The sequence below is a fragment of the Onychomys torridus genome, chromosome 3 (genome assembly GCF_903995425.1).
Source record: "Onychomys torridus chromosome 3, mOncTor1.1, whole genome shotgun sequence".
Taxonomy (NCBI): domain Eukaryota; kingdom Metazoa; phylum Chordata; class Mammalia; order Rodentia; family Cricetidae; genus Onychomys; species Onychomys torridus.
The window spans coordinates 98293157-98309756 of NC_050445.1; the positions used below are offsets into that span (position 1 = coordinate 98293157).

Below are 16600 nucleotides of genomic sequence, written 5' to 3' on the forward strand. Positions count from 1 at the left end.
AGAAGCAGGAGACTTAGAAGTTCAGGGTCATTCTCAATTACAAAATGAGTTGGAGGCCAGCCTGATCTACATGAGGGCCTCTCCTCAAAAGGAAAAAAAATTACATAGTCCTTGACGATTATGGTGCCTATGTGAAGTATTTCTCTATCTGTGATCCAATCTCTAAATCTCCCCCACCCCGATTAATTATTTTTCTTTAGAATTAAGCTGTTTTCATCATAACCTATAGACATGATTTTATAATTCTTTCATGTTGGTTTTCCAAACTATCTTAGTCAATAAACTTCGAAGTCTGCCAAATAGCTATGAAACTAGGAAGTTTAGGATGCATCAAATGTTTGCATTTTAATTTGTCTTCTCAACAATGTTACTTCAGAGATTTTTTTTTTTTGGGCCAACTGACTCCTAACATTTCACAGATCTAAGTCAAACTTATCACTAACAAACCCATATGTGAATAAACATTTCTTTCATCAAGTGAATGATGCCCTTTGCAGTATTTACTGGGGATTTTCATTTTCATCACTTACCTCTCTCAAAGCTGAACACAAAAGTCACAATTATAGAATGGGGAGAGTCTGTTCCAAACTCCAACATTTTAACACTTTGGTTCATTTTTAAAAGCAATGGGTCGTTTTTTAAAATGGTTTGTCGCAGGGAGGGAGGGTTGTTAGAAGAAAAAGAATGTTAAAGGATAGTAGGAGGGATCTTTAATGCAGAAAAGATGTCATTGCTGAGCAGCAATGACAGTCACAAGCTGATGAGAGGTGTCAACACATCTCCCAACCAAATAAGGCAAGGGCCAGCCAGCACCCTGCGGTGGGAAGGCTTCTGTGTGCCCTTTCTCAAAGCCACAGCAACTAAGTTGGGCTTTCAAAGCAGCTTTGACAGGCTGCATGTCACAGAAATGTGCAGGGGACTTTTATTTGGAAACGAGAAAGTTTACCAGAACCATTACCAGTACAGTCTCACTACCTCTTCATCCAACTTGGCATCAAAATAAAAAGGAATGAAGAAGGACTTGAGCCCTCCCTGCAGATGCTCAGCTCAGCTCCCGGAGCTTTCAGACAGTGGCTACCTGTGTGAATCCAGGGAGAGCTGACAGGACCACATGGGGTCAGTTAACCCCACCGAGCAGTTCAACTGGTATTTCAGGTTCGGGTTTGCCCCACCTTTCAGAAGGATCCCAGGGAGCTCACTGGTTGCCTTTTCCAGTCCTGGCAGAAATACTGCCAGAGTCACCTGTCACCTCACTTCATCTCTAAGCAGTTCTCCCCCTTGGGGGAGTAACACTAATCTCACATGCCTTGCTTTTCACAAGGAAAAAAAAAAGTCGGACAATAAGTCATGCTATGAAACATTTCCCACAATTGAGCCTGACAATGACTTTATGACACCAGGTCTGCGATCAAGCAGAGGCTAAGCAGAAGTCAACACCTCACCCTCTTGGTATCTTACAGTGGTAGAGCCATATTCCCAACTGATGTCAAACCACTAGACTATCCCACCACCAATGCTACATGCAGGAAACAGCTATTAATTGGTAAAATGCTATATAAACATCAGATGCTATCGCCATCACTAGCTGTGACACTTTATTTTTAAATTGTATTCTGGAGCTGGGAGATAGCTCAGTCAATAAAGTGCTTGCATACAACCATGAGGACCTGAATTGGGATCCCCAGCGCCCATTTAAAAACCCAGACAGTAGTATATGACTATAACCCCAGCACTGAGAGGTAGGGGTGTAGAGACAGATGGTCCCTGAATGTCTCAATAAATCAATAAATAAATAAGGTGGGAGCTGAGCGTGGTGGTGTACACCTTTAATCCCGGTATTTGGGAGGCAGAGGCAGAGGCAGAGGTAGGCAGATCTCTATGCATTTGAGGCCAGCCCGGTCTAGGTCAGCCAGAGTTACATGGGGAGACCTGATCTCAAAAAAAAGAAAGAAAGAAAGAAAGAAAGAAAGAAAGAAAGAAAGAAAGAAAGAAAGAAGGAAGGAAGGAAGAAGGAAGGAAGAAAGAAAGAAAGACGGAGGGAGGGAGGGAGGGAGGGAGGGAGGAAGGAAGGAAGGAAGGAAGGAAGGAAGGAAGGAAGAGGGGTGGGGGAGGAAGGAAGGAAGGGGGAGAGAGAGAGAGAGAGAGAGAGAAGGAAGGAAGGAAGGAAGGAAGAATGAACAAACAAACGAATGAACAAAGGTGAAGCATTACAGAGCGAGGCACCCAGCATCAACCTTTGGTCTCTACATACATAGGCACACATGCATCTGTGTATACACACAAACAAGAACCCATATCACTCACACACACACACACACACACACACACACACACATTATATTCTGTGTTTATGTGCATCTATCATTTTTGGAGCACTTTCATTTTTGCTCACCTGGGGAAACATAATGTATTTATTTCTGATTTGTTACAGTTTTAATAATACTATGTGCTTATTACAGAAAATAAAGAAAAGCTAAGCTAAAGGAAGAAAAATAGAAAATGGACAGTCAAACAGAGAAATATGTTGAATAAGCCCCAACCTGTATTTCCCATCTTAATGCTTCCTTGGGAGGAACAAGAAGGCATCTGAGAACCAAGTGGTCAGTAGAAATGCTATTTGTTGATGAAGGGTCAGGATGGCATACAGATTATATCAAGCAGTCATAATTTTTCAGCTTTAATTACATCAAAAGCTTTTAAAGAGTCAATTACTAAGCCACAAAATACCAGTCAGAGGAGGATGCCAAGGATATCTTGAGCCTCTCAGTTTGCTCAAGATTGTCCCTGAGGCAATTGTCAATTCTAGAAAACTTGGTCTAGAAGAGGGACTCCAGGGTCGCATCATTTATAAAGGATGATTTGGGAGTTGGGGATTTAGCTCAGTGGTAGAGTGCTTGCCTAGCAAGCGCAAGGCCCTGGGTTCGATCCTCAGCTCAAAAAAAAAAAAAAAAAAAAAAAAAAAGGATGACTTGGAATGTATGTTTGGAATGTATATATCTGCAAAGAACTGCCAGGATGTCTTTATTCAGGCAAACATTTGTTGTGGAAACCAGCACAGAGGGTTAGGGAATTCCTTGAGTTCAGAGTGTATCTTTGTCTTAGTTAGGGTTTTTATTGCTGTGATAAAACACCATGACCAAACACAACTTGGGGAGGAAAGGGTTTATTTCAGCTTACAGCTCCACATCACAGCCCATCACTGGGGGAAGACAAGGGAGGAACTTAAACAGGGCAGGAACCTAGAGGCAGGAACTAACCATGCAAAGGCCTCGCAGGAATGCTGCTTACTGGCTTGCTCCTCATGGTTTGCTCCACCTGCTTTCTTAAAGAACCCAGGGCCACCTGCCTAAAGGTGGCACCCACCTACAATGGGCTGGACCTCCCACATCAACCTTCAGTCAAAGTAATGTCTCTGAGGCTTGTCCACAGGCCATCTGGCAAGGCCATCTTCTCTTCTCAGTTTAGGTCCCTCTTCCCAAACAACTCAAGATTGTGTCAAATTGAAATAAAACAAGCCAGCACGACCTTGGACTCCAGGTTTGTTTGAGGCAGAAATGAGGGGAGAATGCAGGACAGTGGGCTCTAGCCTTGAGGCATGCTGTCTCAAAAGGAGAGACTGTGGCTAAAAGCAAGCACTGAGGGGTTTATGTCTGCCATTATGCTGTGAGCTATGTTCTGAAGGATGAGATCTGAGATGTAAAAGAGGAGAATCTGAGATCCCATGAGCACCTATCCATGTGGCCTGATCAAGATCTCAGAACCAGGTGCCATGGCTTCCCTTAACTGTCCGCAATGGTGACAGGCACTCTGCCTTTTCTGAGCTGTACTAGACTCTGCCCTAGTTCCAACTTCACACCTGACATGAACAACAACATTTTCATGTCATCATCCTAGACAAGTGCTCACCCACAAGGCATCTCCTCAGATTTGGGGGCTGTGATAAACCCTCTGTACTGCTCCTCAGACCTAAGCCTAGCCTTTCTCCTTGCTTTCCTGGCTCCTTCTGTGTCTGCTATCTCTGGCCATTAGCTTAGGAAAAGAAAATTCCAGGGAAACAATAAAAGATTGAGAGGAAAATACAAGGGCACCCTCACTGTAACCCCCACAACAAGGTAGAGCATTCCGCAAAGGTTACGTACAGAGTTTCTCAACTCATCTCCTCCTCCCTGCCCTTTCTTCTTCTCTGATCACAATCCGATTCTCTGGTTCCCAGCCAATTATATATGGCAACATACTGAAGGAGAGAAAAGAACTAATTTTAGCTTTCAGGAAACTTGCCTGTGCTGACAGTTCACAGTCTTTCTCTTTTTGAAATTCCACGACCCGAATCATCTCTGACAGTTGCTGTACAGGCTTAAACATTACTTATAAAGGAGGGTTAAACTCATCACCCAAACAAACTACTTCATGGCAAAAGCAGGGATCAAGGCTTATTTCATTAAGCATGAAAGACACTTGATAAATCTACCATACACAATAGCACAGGGGCTGGAGAGATGGCTTAAACAAGTACCGCCCTTGCAAAGGACTTGGGTTCAGTTCTTACTACCCATGGGGCAGCGGACAGCAGCCGATAATTCTAATATCAGGGAAACCGAAGTCTCTTCTGACCTCTGTTGGCTGCTGCACCCATGTAATGAACATATTCAGCCATACACGCACACACGTATACATAAAGTTAAAATTCAAGAAACCTAGAATGTATGCAGTAAATACAAGAGGGGTTTAAATGAACATTTACCTTCTATTTGATCTCAGGTTAGTCTCTTTTAAAAAGGGGGGAGGTGCTTTTCAAGTCTCACTACTCACATGCAGTTTACGAAGAACCACTCAACCGAATCAATCAAACAGAGTCACACTCCCTGGACAATAAAGTCAGCAAGCAGTGAAAGCTCACTCACCTGTATCAGTCCACTCTCACTCACCTGTATCCTCATCAGTCCACGCTCACTCACCTGTATCCTCATCAGTCCACGCTCACTCACCTGTATCCTCATCAGTCCACGCTCACTCACCTGTATCAGTGCCTTCACAGCTGCCCGGTGGCTGCCCCGCAGCCTTCACGTCTTCAGTCATGAGCACTGACCATCGGTTCGTCCTGAATCTCTCTATCCATTTCACAGTGGTGCAGGCAAGCCTAACAAGATGAGAGTTTTTAAGGTATTAGCAGAATGTTTCCAAGAATTTGGGGTTTAAGTAATCCCAACGTCTAGTCCCAGCTTTCTATTTTTGTTGTTGTTTTGTTTTGAGACAAGGTTTTTCTGCATAGCCCTGGCTATTTTGGAACTCACTTTGTAGACCATGCTGGCCTTGAACTCACAGAGATCTAGCTGCCTCTGCTGGGAGTAAAGGTGTATAGTCCCAGTTTTGATTTACTCATTTCCTCATTCTCAGAAAACCATTTAACACATGTAATTTCCATTTAATTAACTTTATTTTTAAATAAGATTTTTTTAAAAATGTATGTGTATGTGTGTTTTATTTGTGTGTGTGCATGTGCATGTAGATGCCTACTGAAGCCAGAAAAGGACGTCAGATCCCATGGAGCTGGAGTTACGGGCAGTTGTGAGCTATCTGATGTGGGTGCTGGGAACTGAACTAGGGTCCTCTACAAGAGCAGCAAGTGCTCTTAACCTCTAAGCCATCTCTCTAGTTTCCTTTAAAGGAAATTTGAGTATTTCCTTGGTTATGATTCTTTTTTGTCCTGTTTACAGAAAGTAAAAGTATGCTTGTATTGTTTAAGTCATCATACAAAGTAATATGTCAATCACTAGAACCATATGTTTACTAAGCAATTGTTAAAAATTAACTTTGGCTTCATTTTGTTTTATTTGTATAATATGTCATTCATAGGCAAAAACTACTCAGTGTAAAATTAATAAAGGTTCCCCTGGGTGATCATATTGTGTCTCTAATGAAGATGACAGATTTGTACATTTGAGATACTTGCTTTTATTTCAAGATCATATTTGCAAGAATAAGGAAAATCTAAACAATTTAGAGAGCAATTTTTATTTATTTCAATCTCAAACATACCATATGTCTAAGTTCTACTACACAGTCAGATAGTAACCAAATTACTTCAAGTACATAATCCTTTTGTAGGTGTCAATGGCTATTGAATTCTTACAAAGATCTGTATTTAGCCAGGCATGGTGGCACATGCTTACAGTCCCAGCACTAGAGAGTCTGAGGGAGAAGGACTGTAAATTCAAGGCTAGCCTGGGCTACACAGTCCCTGGCACACTCCCCGCCTCAAATAATCAGATTTCTATTCAGCTTCATCTAGGTGGAAGAAACCCTTCATTAAAACTGGTGTAATGTCAGTGGTGACAGCTTCTGAGGAAGAAGAAAGAGCTGAACTTGGTCTGAGCAATTTATAGTGGGGGGGGTGCATGGCACATGGGGGGGGAGGATGGGGGGGACGACATTCCTGCTCCATGAATTTCATTTCCTGAACACCTGACAGTCTACCTCTTCTATGCTTATATGAATACAAATCTCGTGCTCCCCCAATGAACCTTATGTAAGAATAGAAAACCAAGAATGGAGTATGCATAAGCAGTCCAATAGCAAAGATAGTCTATGAGCCTGATGCTCCAATTGACTTGCATGATTTGGTTGTCTAAAGACTATTTGATTTCATATGCTCAGCCACATAGGCCTCCAGGTTAAGCTAAATCAGGGATATCTGTACATACCCCACTGAAAACAAATAAACATTTAGGACATCTCTCTGTCCCTTCCTTTTTTGATATACAATGTTGCATGTGATTACCCCTTTGTCATAATCTTGCAGTTCCAAAGATTATGTAACCAACTGCTGTTGTTTCCAATTAAAACACTTTGTCAGTGACAGAACCACCTTACAATAAATGTAATATTTCTAGCTTTTTTGAGACAAGGTTTTGCTATGTTGCCCAGGCTTGTCTTAAACTCAAGATCCCCCTTCCTGAGTCTCCCAAATGCTAGGATTACAGGTGCACACCATCTTGTCCAACTGGTACAATTTAAAATTAAGCTCAGGGATTGGAACATAGCTCATTTGGTAAAGTGCCTGCTAGGGGGGCCTGAGTTCAAACACCAGAACACACATATAAAACCTTCGGCACAGTGGATTGGCACTTTGAATCCCTACACTGAGACTGTGGAGACAAATGGATTCCAGAGGCTCACTGCCCAGACAGTCTAGCCTAACCAGCTAGCTCCAGGCCAAGCAGAGAGCCTCTCTCAAAAAATAAGGTGGATAGTACCTGAAGGACAGCCAATGTTGACCTCTGGTTTCCATATGCACACACAAATACATGTTTGTGTACACACACACACACACACACACACACACACACACATTCAGAATAATAAATTAATGAAAATCTCTAGCAAATCACACTGCAGATTCTGAGGTGGATCTAAAACACTTTCTTCTACCAACTCATTGTCCAATGGATCCATTTTTCATTGCAAAATACATAATACATTGTGTGTGTGTGTGTGTGTGTGTGTGTGTGTGTGTGTGTGTGTGTTCTGGTCTAACCGTATGGACTCTTCAGTTGGAGAATTTCACTTGAAATAGATGTGTCTTTTTCACGAGGTTTCAGCTTTTGCAGAATTAGCTCTGATATGAATAATATTTTCACATAATTGCAAACACAGTTTTCATTCCTTATAAGTTTCTAAACATGTTGCCCAAAGAAGCAACTAAAACAAACTTTGCTAACAGAAAAAAAAATCATCTATAAAATAAAAAGTTAAGCACTGCAGTCACCTCAAAGGATGCTAAAAGCAGATGCCACATGGGAGCATTTTTAAAGAATTGAGATGTGGGCCGGGCGGTGGCGGCGCACGCCTGTAATCCCAGCACTTGGGAGGTAGAGGCAGGTGGATCTCTGTGAGTTTGAGGCCAGCCTGGTCTACAGAGCTAGTCCAGGACAGGCTCCAAAGCTACAGAGAAACCCTGTCTTGAAGAAAAAAAAAAAAAAAGAATTGAGATGTGTAAAAAATGTATGTTAAAAAATAGAAAAGAGAAATAAAGTTCATACATTGATCCAAACAGATATGAGATTTAAAAACAAAAAACAAAAACAAAAAAAAACAACCTGTAGCTGAACATGGTGGAACATGCCTGAAATCCAAGAACCGGGGAAGCTAAGGTGGGAAGGCTGCTTGAGAAAGATGGTATAGCAAGACCCTACTGAAGGGTGGAGTGGGGAAAAAAACAGACTGAATGAGAAGGAGGGAGGGAGGAACAGTGGATGGGGGGGGCAGTAGGTAGGGAAAGAAGAAAGTTGCATCATAAATCAGTGTAGAATAGTAATCAGGACAGGGATAAAATCTTTCTTATTCCAGGACAAATTTCAAACATGGGCTGGCAAGATGGTTGGGGGGAACAGGAGCTTACACCCAAACCTGATGACCAGAGTTCAACCCCAGAACCCACAAGGTGGGAAGACAGAACCAACTCTTAAATGTTGTCATCTAACCTCTACACAGCTCGCTCTCTCTCTCTCTCTCTCTCTCTCTCTCTCTCTCTCTCTCTCTCTCACACACACACACACACACACACACACACACACACACACATACACACACACACCTATTTAAAAATTCTAAACAGCTAAAAATGTTAAGGTGCAGCCAGGTTGTGGTGGCGGCGGCGACGGCGGCTGCAGCGCATGCCTATAATCCCAACACTTCGGGAGGCAGAGGCAGGTGGATCTCTGTGAGTTTGAGGCCAGCCTGGTCTACAGAGCTAGTCCAGGACAGGCTCCAAAGCTACAGAGAAACCCTGTCTCAAAACAACAACAACAACAAAAAAGTTAAGGTGGATAGTTGAAAACTACCTATTCTATAGTCCAGAAGGAAAATGACATATCCCCACAATGAAATGAAATATAGTGTTGTTTTAGTTTTTTTTTTTTTTTTCTGAGTTAAGTCCAAAAGCCACATGTGAAATTTTTGTTAACTTCAACTGTGTAAGAATAACCCCCCTCTGGCAAAAGTCACCACAAGCAAGTGTTAAGTCCAACAGTGATACAACAATTTTTTTTTTTGTAACTTGTAATTAGTAAGTAAAAACTCAGCTCCCTAATATAAAGGAAAATCTTTTTAAGTTGAAAAGAAAAGAATACCAGAGTACAGAGTCACATGAGAAAAACGATGAAGAAATGAGACTCTGGTTTCCTTCAACAACTTGCAAAAAATAAAAATCTGAAAGCTTGGTAACACCAAATAGAAAATAATTATTTTTATGTACTCCTGGTGAAAATATAAATTATGTCAACCAAAGCTGGAGAGCTGGCTCGGTGGTTAAGATGCCTGCTGTGCAGGCATGAGGACCAGAATTTAGATCCCCATAACCCAAGTAAACGCCAGGTTGGTATAGTGACCTGCCTGTAATTCCAGACTCCACAAGCTGGAAAGAGGATCTCAGAACAGCATGGTTAGCAAGACTAGCCCATCTGAGGCTCTGATGTGGTTCAGAGATACTGCTTCTGTGAATAAGAAGGAAGAGCAGTAGAGGATGACCCCCACATCAGCCTCCCATCTCCACAGGCATCCGCACACATGCAAACACACATACATTCATGTGCCCAGTGCACATGCAAAAATGAAAACAATACTGAATTATAGAAACCTTCATGTAGATAATTTTGATGCTATTATTCCTTCAGCTGGGAGTTCTGCCTCTGTGGATATACTTGTAAAATGACCGTCACAAAGTTCTTAACTACTGAGATGATTACCAGGAACAATCCAAATATCCAACCTTGGAGACTAGTTAGATCTTTCATGTCATGGACTATTAGTTGGCTGTGGTAAAGAGAGAGAAAATGGAGGAGTGGAGTGATAAAAAAAATTATCTATAAGATGCAGTAAATACAACATTTTCAATTAAATCAAAAGTAACACTTTTACCCAACCTTGACCTATGTGATTACATTTACTTTACTCCTGATTATATAATTTCTTTAGAATTTCTCAAACTACAAGTTTCAATAACAGTTTTAAATTAAGTTTGGTTTAAATTCATTATTGAAAGACAGTTGCAAAAATTATAAATATGAACTTGACTCTCCTTAGTCAGTTTAGGTTTTCTTCCAACATCTCTGTTATGTTTTAGCTTCAAATATAATTATTCTGTTTTGTGCAGAAACGTGTGAGAACTCTATGAGTTATTGGTTAGGGAGGCCTTAGAGACCCCCAAAACAACATAGGCTATTGCCCTTGCTCTTGGTTGCCCACCAGAACTAGATGGTCAGACCCTATTGCTAAAAAATAAATAAATAAAAATTAAATAAAAATTAAAAAAAATAAAAAATAAAAAAAAAATACCACACACTTTCGTTGCAGGACATCAAGAAATCAAGCTGGAACTGACCTGAACATTTCCTCTCTGCTGGCTAGCTTTCATGGTGTAGGAAGTTGCTACACAGTTCACTGGAGAAGAAAGCACATCAATTGTATTACCCAGTAGTGAACTGTGTATGCTATAATACCAACCTGCCAGGCAAGCTGCGCCCACTGGTACAATGGTGGCATACCAGTTATGGGCACAACAAACTGCATTTAGATTAGACTTAAGTAGACTTAAGGTCTACTCCACAGGAGGGGCTTCATGCCTGGTACAGTAAACATGGTCAAAAGCCCATGGTTAGGGTCGATACAGGTAGAGGGGAACCTACTACTGTCGTTTTGCTAAAGAGAAATATCTTCAAATTGCTTTCTAAATATTATATTGTAGCTTAGTGCTATTCAGTCTTTTCCAGAGAAGCATCTCTCTGCACTGGTCAGCAGTTAATGTAGAGAATCAAGGCTGGCCAGAAAGTGATGAGAATAAGTGGCCATTGAGTACTCAGCCCTAAATGGGACATGCATATCCGCACATGTCCCCACCCAAGGCTCAGGGGACGTTTTAGATGAGAGGCAAAAAGAATGTAAGAATGGAGGGTAGCAGGGAGCGCTGCAAAGTGCTGTGTTCTGACAAGACATGGCCACTGTTCTTATGAACTCACTGCAGCTATGGTTACCTGGACAAGCCAACAAGGTCTGTCAACATTCCAAATGACAGTGCTCATTAGACTAATCCAAAAGACATAAAGGGGAGAAAAGGAACTGGGGTTCCTGAGAGGAGTTGGGGTTAGATATAATACAGATATACTATTTACATGTATGAAATTTTCAAAGATTAAAAGATAATCTATCAAAAAATAAAAAGGAATAAGTAAGAACATTCCTTGATTAAATATCCAACCTGATCACTGGAAATTCTTAGTCAATTTGATATTCTTCTTAGTGTGTGAGTATCCTACAGTTTTATATTCAAGTTTACATTCTTTGTGATGTGGAGGAAGTTGGCTGAATAAGTTAATTGACCATCTGCATTTCTTATCTAATTTTCTTCCTTGGGAAGTGGAATATATATATAAAAAAATACTCCTTCTATCTTGGAGTTTAAAAATAATTTTCTTGGCTGGGTGTGGTATCCCAGCACTGGAGGCAGAGACAGGCAGATCTCTGTGAGTTGGGGGCCAGTCTGGTCTACATAGGGAGTTCCAGGGCAGCCAAGATTATATGCTGAGACCCTATCTCAATCATCATCATCACCATCTCAATAAATCTAGGAATGATGTTGAACACCTGCAATCCTAGCACTGGGGAGGAAGCTGAAAAGAAGATCAGAAGTTTGAGTCCATCTTGAGATACATAGCAAGTTTGAGGCCAGTCTAAAATACCCCAGACTCCGTCTTGAAAAGAAATCTCTATAAAACTGCACACCAACATATACACTCAACCCAGGCTGCAAGTGTCTTGCAAAACACTTCACATAGTTATTAAGTAGTTTATCATTCAGTCGTCTTCATATTTGGCTTCTTGCACTATTGCAGAGATGGAACCTTTTCTCTTATTCACTACACTTAAAAACTCATCTTGACACATCATTATGTGATATTTTATATGTCTTTACTGTATTTACAAGTTTATTTACAAAAGGTTATCCATCTTGCTGATGGTTTATTATTTATTTCTCTTTTTTTAGCCTTTATATCCTTTTATTAATGTGCCAAGGGAATTTGTACATTTATTTTGAAATATTTGAACCATTTAAAATAAACTAAAATTGAATATTTTATAGTTTAAATTACAAACCAAGATTCTTCTTCCCAAACTACCTATCTTGATTTACCACAATTCCAAACAAAACAATCTTTTAAAAAAAAATTTGGACAAAAATTTTATTTGCATTAAAGAAAAAGTTGAGTCAAGATAGATAAGTCTGCTGAGATTGGACCAGCTTTCCCTATTTTATTTCTTTAGATGCACTTAATTTTATAGTGTAACTAAAGATTTTCTCTGTGTCATGCATCATTAAAGGTCAATTAAGCCAGCTATGATTATAATCATCTGTATCCCAGCATGTGGGAGGTGGAGGCAGAAAGATGAGGAATTCAAGTTCATCCTGGGCTACACAGTGAGTTTGAGGCCAGCCAAAGCTACCTGAGACCTTGTCTCAAAGCAACAATGAATGTCTACTGGGAAACAATGAGTGTTACCCATCTCCCAGGTGAGTTCCATGGGTAGCACAGTTCAGCATCTTCAGAAAGACCAGTTAAACCAAAGGAGGGATGAGTACCACAAGCCACATCAGACATGGAGTAGCCAAGCTTACTAGTGAGTCTCTATACCCATCCCAAACCATTCAAAACCACTGAGTTTTTCCTTGGGTTATAGTAATGACTGCTTCCTTAATGCGATCAGATAACAGATTTTTTTTTTTCTAATGTAATCACCATTTCATGATTTGCACAAGACATACCTTTAGTACATCCAGATTTTCATAACCCATCAAACAGTTTTTCAGTATGTGTTATGGCAGGATATTCTAGAACTGCCAAGAAAAGTAAATTCACAGAGCTGCCTGCAATTCAGAAACTATCGCAAATTAGCATAAATAGCCCTGTTTTAGAAGGAACGGCTTTTGCAAGTCATACAGAAAAAATAATGTGGCCTTGCATTTGTATCATTAAAAACTGCCTGTGTACAGCTTCGCCATGAATGTTAAACACAGCCCAATCACTCAGCACACTAATGTACTTGGGTGAAACTCCTTAGTGAAACATTTGGTTACAATCACAAGACTAACTAGGAAAACTAGCTAACAAGCACCTATTTTTACGGAGTTTTTCATCTTAAAAGGAAAAAAATGCATATCAAATAAAACCTCTCAACACTTGTCAGCTCTCCTGTGAACATACCATATAAATGGACGGGCACCGGCTGCCAGGAAAAACGAAAGGCCAAATTACACTCATATACCCATGCTGTCAAGTTCAGAGAGAAATCTGTCCTAGACCCAAGCCATCCACACGGCATACAATGAGTCTGTTAACAAGAACTAAGAATGGATAAAATTCTTCAGATTTCTTTGCATAGATCTTTCTTCATCGCCATCATAATTTAAAATGCCTCTGGCTAGTTGCTCAAGGCACAAAACAAAGGTACTTTCAAATAGCAAATGTGCTTAAATTCTATCCATTCCAACCAAAACTTCAAAACGTGTAGAAAACCATGGCTTACCTAGGTGCAAACACATCCACAGTGCTGTAGACTGCCAGTGTGATGCTCTCAAGAGTTGTGAACATTATCTAGAGCAAAAGAAAAGAGGGGAAACACATTAGAGCCAGTTTTGTACAATACTGCTTTGAACAGGAGACTTTTTATAACCATTTGAGGAGGATTCTCCTTTAAGCACAGTAACTCTGAACACGTTTCTCCTGGTCCCAGCCCTGCCAGTCCTGAAGGGTACTGATGAGCAATGTGCTTAAAAGAGAGGACAGGAGAGCCTAGGGGCCAGGGACAGGGAAAAAAGCATGTGTGGGCAAGGCAAAGGGGTGCCAAAGGAGTGAGGGTTAAGAAGAAAGTAGGATGCCAGGCAGTGGTGGCACATGCCTTTTATCCCAGCACTCGGGAGGCAGAGGCAGGCGGATCTCTGTGAGTTCGAGGACAGCCTGGTCTCCAAAGTGAGTTCCAGGAAAGGCACAAAGCTACACAGAGAAACATTGTCTTGAAAAACCAAAAAAAGAAGGATGAGGAGGAGGAGGAGGAGGAGGAGGAGGAGGAGGAGGAGGAGGAGGAGGAGGAGGAGAGGAGAAGAAGAAGAAGAAGAAGAAGAAGAAGAAGAAGAAGAAGAAGAAGAAGAAGAAGAAGAAGAAGAAGAAGAAGAAGAAGAAAGTAGGAGAGGCCAGGGTGGTACATGCTGTTGGCTCCAGCATTTAGGAAGCAGAGCCTGGTGAGTCTCTGTGAGTTCTAGGCCAGCCTATATAAGGAGCACCATGCCAGTCAAGACTACACAGTGAGGCCTTGTCTCAAGGAAGAACGGGGGTGGGGGTGGGTGGGGGGGTGGAAGAGGAGCAGGGAAAGAGGAGGAGAAACTTGTCTTGCACTTGCCAGCGACCACCTGGCTCCTATTTCTCAGTGGGAAGCTGCATTTTCATTTCCAGGGGCGGTCGCTGCTTCTCAACTCAAAATGTCAGACTCATATTTCACCCAGCCACATAACCCCCTGTATCTTCCCACTCTTGTTCCCTATTGTCTTCAGCAGGTGATAAATTAGCCATGCTGGGAACCAGGAGTATCTGGACGAATCTCCTTTTAATCTGACGGAATCTGCCTTCTTGAAATGTTTCCAACTGCTTGTTGTTGGAGGCAGAGCCAGGGCTGAAACTCAGGCCTTGGGTATGATAGGCAGGCACTCAACCACTACTACATTCCCAGCCACCTAATTCAGGCCAGTCCAAATTTGAGAATGTCTTAAAATTCTCTCTCTCTCCTTCCAGATGTAGACTTTCTGATCTACTTTTTAAAATACCAACATCCATTCCCCACTACCCCACTACCACGGAGTATAGCATACCAAGGCTAGTATCTCACTTTTGGAATCACATACTCTTCCCATGTATTTTCTTTTCTTTTTATTAATTAAACTTTTTTTTTTCATTTATTTTACACCCTGACCACAGTTTGCCCTTCCTCCTCTCCTCCCATTCCCCTCCTCACCCTGCCTTCCCTCTACACCACCCCCCAAATCTACTCCTCCTCCATTCAGAAAGGGGTAGGTCTCCCATGAGCCTCAACAAAGCATGCCACATCCAGTTGAGGTAGGACCAAGCTCTACTCTCTACATCAAGGCTGGGCTAGGCAACCCAACCTGGAGAGATAGGTTCCCAAAAGGCAATTCAAGCTCCAGGGATAGGACCTGATCCCATGGCAAGGAGCCCCACAAATAGACCAAGCTACACAACTGTCACACACATGCAGAGAGAAGGTCTTGGCTGGTTCCACAAAGGCTCCCCCTTTGCCCCCACCCCTCCCCTGTCATGACCTTTGACCTTCCCAGCTCATATAATCCTACCTCCCTCTCTTCAACAGGACTCCCAAAACTCAGCCCAGTGGGGGTAGGGGTGGGAACATGAGGGATCTGGTTAGGCAGGTTGGGGGCAGGACAGAGGGGGAGAATAATGAAAGCGATATCTTGATGGAGGGGGGAGCACGTGTCAGGGTTAGAGAGAAACCTGGTGCCAGGGAAACTCCCAGGAATCTACAAAGATGACCCTGCTAAGAAGCCTAGCAATAGTGGAGTGGGTGCCTGAATTGACCTTCTCCTGTAATCAGATTGGTGACTACCCTAACTGTCATCAGAGAGCCTTCGTCCAGTATTGAATTTTCTAAGTTGAGGGTGCAGGGGAAGAGTGATGTGCTGGGGACAGAGCCCATGGCTCCTCCTAGCCAGTGCTCGAGTGTAGAGCTGCAGTTCTAGCTATTCTTAATTCGCAGCCAGGGCATTTTGTTTCTCCCTGAGGCTCTCTGGTGCTCAAACTTCAAGTTGCTCTACTTTGGGGATGCTGTGTGTTGGAGAGCACCGTGCCGGATCTAAACTTGGGAGTGCCAGATTTATATTCTTCTCACTGCCAGGTACACCTTTCTCTCCATTTCCTCATTTAGTTCTACAGCCTCATTCCCCCTTTTGTTTTGTTGTACCTCAGTGTTGAATCTCTTCTTTCCAGAAGTTTCTTGCCTCCAATGCTAGGGAGTGTCCGTGGTGCCCTATGCATGCCAGTGTCGCAGCTGGAAATGGCTGCTCCTTCCAACGACCACAAGCTCTTTTGTAGACAGTGGCTAAATATAAGGTATATAATTCAATTTATTGCAAGTTATAAAAATCACCTGGCTGGGTATGGTGGCACATGCAAAACAGTGGAACCCTATCTCTGAGAGACACACAAGAAACTAGTATAAAGGTAGATGAATCTGTAGAAAAGGACTTACTGTGTAACCCTCCCACACATACCCTACAAGGCCTTGTGCATGTTAAGTAAATATTTTACCATTCAGCTGTAGGCCCTACATATGTATCTATCTTATATATTCTGGATGAATATATGAAGAACAGGAATGCTGATCACCCTGGAAGGTAAATTGAAGTGTCAGGAAGACAAAATTGGAGAGATACCTTTTATAACACATTATTTTAGACCTTGTAGAATTTTCAATCATGTTGAGTGCATATGGTGAAACCGTTTTAATTAGGCCTGATTGTTTAAGC

At 41.9% G+C, this 16600-nt stretch overlaps 1 long non-coding RNA gene across 1 annotated transcript; it reads right to left on the bottom strand.

Annotated features, from left to right (window-relative positions):
• Positions 1–3377: 3377 nt before the first annotated feature.
• LOC118580759 lies at positions 3378–16165 on the bottom strand. The gene is made up of 4 exons (XR_004944557.1): positions 16036–16165; positions 13576–13643; positions 5016–5137; positions 3378–4234 (listed from the first exon to the last, which is right to left on the bottom strand). It is a non-coding gene; the product is annotated as an uncharacterized LOC118580759 (long non-coding RNA).
• Between the last annotated feature and the right edge of the window lie 435 nt (positions 16166–16600).